This window comes from Mercenaria mercenaria, unplaced genomic scaffold (assembly GCF_021730395.1).
Source record: "Mercenaria mercenaria strain notata unplaced genomic scaffold, MADL_Memer_1 contig_4483, whole genome shotgun sequence".
NCBI lineage: Eukaryota > Metazoa > Mollusca > Bivalvia > Venerida > Veneridae > Mercenaria > Mercenaria mercenaria.
The window spans coordinates 48007-51394 of NW_026462714.1; positions in this window are offsets into that span (position 1 = coordinate 48007).

Here is a 3388-nt window from a genome sequence, read left to right on the forward strand (position 1 = left end):
AAAATAAAAAGTGGGCGAGCATGTGCCTGGGTGAGCATAGGTCCAGTGACTCTACATGTTTTTGGACAGGGTGACAACGCGATTATTGTCGCGTGTTGGCGAGGTGACAATTTAAGTGGCACGAACAGGATTCCGTATTATTTTGTTTATTTTTTATATCTTTTTTTTCCCTGCTAGTTCGAATCCTCATGATTTATTTGGTGTTCCTCGGTTAATTACGTTTCGAAACAAAATGTAACAAATCGGGTGAATGTTGTTATCTGTAAACCATTTAGATCCAAGTTTTAGGTGAATTCTGATGAAGTCTTACTTGTTACTTCTTTTTCAACAAAATTTGAAATGTAAATGACCCTAAATCTCTAGAAAATCGGAGGTCCGTCCCTACCCCTAGAAAACCCCGAACAGGCTTGTCTAGAGCCTAGAGTAGACAAGCTTACTGTCGCGGAGTGGCTGCTTTTTAATTTCTGACTTTTGCAGCCAGTTACAGTTTGACCGTCACAATATAAAACAAACTGTATACGTCGGATTAGTTCGACTAGAGCCTAGAGGTACTCTAGAATCAGGTTCTAGACACAAGCTAAAATATTCTTACAAAACAAAGCAAGTTTAACAAGTCTACTGGTTGAGGACCACCAAATCCGGACGACCACCAAACCGGACAGTTTCGTAGCTGCTAAATTTTGCTGTATTTTTAGCAATCTTTTATAAGTCAAAAACACATTTGATTTTTTAACAATGATGTGGAATTATATCTGACAAAAATAATTTATTGAGGAGGAAATTTCATTTTTTGATTTCGTCATTCATACTGAAGCATGAAACTATCATGGGGAATTTGGAAATCCGCACTGCATTTCTTACTATCATATAGCAGTTTTCCACACAAAAAAATCTGAATAAAATTTATATCTTTCAGGCCAATAATGAATACTTTGACTCATTTTCACATTACATATCAAAATGTCATCAGTATAGAGGTTCCTATAACAGTTGTAAAAAAACTGTCCAGATATATGGTACTGCCAAGCAGTGAAAGTAAGTAGTTTAGTTGACCCTACATTTGGCCCTGGAAAGGGCATTAATCATTCGTTAGGGGTAAACAAATTAAGTCTTCTTCTTGAGGGTGCACCTAACTATGTTCATGTGAAATTTCACAGTTGTAATGAAGAAAATGAACGAGAAAATGGCGAAAAACCTCTAAAAGCGTCCGGTTGGTGGCCCCTGACCAGTAGATTCACTACTATTTTTCATGAGCTTACTTAACTTTACGGAATTTGGATATCTTGCATAAATCTTACTCACTCATTTCCGCCAAGTGCTCCAAAATAAAGTCGATTATGGCGGATATGGAGGGAAGGGGCGTAACTCAGCGCAAAACAGATGTCCGGTATCCATTCCATTAATTTATGCAAGATATCCAAATTCCGTAAAGTTAAGTAAGCTCATGAAAAATAGTAGTGAATCTAGACTTGTTAAACTTGCTTTGTTTTGTAAGAATATTTTAGCTTGTGTCTAGAACCTGATTCTAGAGTACCTCTAGACAAGCCCGTTCGGGGTTTTCTAGGGGTACGGACCTCCGATTTTCTAGAGATTTAGGGTCATTTACATTTCAAATTTTGTTGCAAATGAAATAACAAGTAAGACTTCATCAGAATTCACCTAAAACTTGGATCTAAATGGTTTACAGATAACAACGTTCACCCGATTTGTTACATTTTGTTTCGAAATGTAATTAACCGAGGAACACCAAATAAATCATGAGGATTCGAACTAGCAGGGAAAAAAAGATATAAAAATAAACAAAATAATACGGAATCCTGTTCGTGCCACTTAAATTGTCGCCTCTCCAACACGCGACAACGCGATAATAATCGCGTTGTCGCCCTGTCCAAAAACATGTAACATTTAACAATCCTCGCGAGGTTAAGAGGGCGATAATTATCGTCTTAATTGTCGCATGTCTTTCTTAATTCTCGCGTCGTGAAATTGAAATCCAATAGACAAAGTTGCGAGAATTAGTAAAACATCGCATTGTTGCCCGGTGTAGGGGATAATTTCTTACTACATCACAGTGATATTGATAAATAGTAACCAGGAAGAATTACATCGATCAATTATTGAATCAATTTGTCCGGAAATTTAATCCCAAGCGACAGTGCAACAATGCGAGGTTTTACTAATTCTCGCAACTTTGTCTATTGGATTTCAATTTCACGACGCGAGAATTAAGAAAGATATGCGACAATTAAGACGACAATTATCCCCCTCTTAACCTCGCGAGGATTGTTAAATCTCGCATGTATATATGTTTTCGGACAAGGCGACAACGCGATAATTATCGATTTGTCGCGTGTTGGCGAGGCGACAATTTAAGTGGCACGAACAGGATTCCGTAAAATAATGTTAATATTTTTGGGAAAAAACTACTTTTAATGATAATTAAGTAAAAGAAACTGTTTGTGAAAACGTCCCTTGTATCTCGTAACGGCTACCAAATGTGTGGAAAACATAAATACCCTAAGGCCTAAAAAAATTTCTTTGTTTCCGGTAACATGCTAAAAAAATTAGGTACGTCGGATTTTTTTTTTGATTTTTTTTTTATTAAGGGAGACTTTTCGGAAATTATTTTGTGTCAAAAAAAATTAATACAAATAAGGGGGTTATGCCTTTAGAGCATCAGTAAGTTGATTTCTAACCATCACCGGCCATGTTTAAAGCATAAAAAGTGCAGTTTTGCAACTTTTTGTTAAAAAGTTGAAAAAATATTCTCCAAGGCCATAAAAAACATTTAGGGTCGGGCCAAAAATTTAGGGTAGGTAGGGATACCGGAAACAAACAATTTTTTTTACGCCTTAGGGTATTTATGTTTTCCACACATTTGGTAGCCGTTACGAGATACAAGGGACGTTTTCACAAACAGTTTCTTTTACTTAATGTCGGTTAATTGATTATCAAACAATCAGTTCCGTGCCGATTATCAGTATATCAATAACAAAATGAATAGGTGCATATTATGGTGCTTAATTTATTTATTTTTTTCTGCTGAATTTAGGGTTAGATGCATTCATTTATCTGTTATCAACAGTTTATTTTACAATAAACTAATCAGCACGGAACAGTGTATTTATTTGGAGTTCCACGGTTATTTAGGTTTTGAAAGAGAAGGTAAACAATCGGTAAATCACTAAATTCCAACACGTGGTTGCTGAGAAATACTCTAGACAAGAATTGCGGGAGGGAGGATGGGACGGACGGACATGCTTCTCCTTCAGGGAGCATAACAAAGACAGGAAACAGTTAACGTCCAAATAAAAAAGAAAACTTCACTGTGAAATATTAGGCTAGCATTCACTACCTTTTAATATATCTCACTTATAAATGGGGCTGT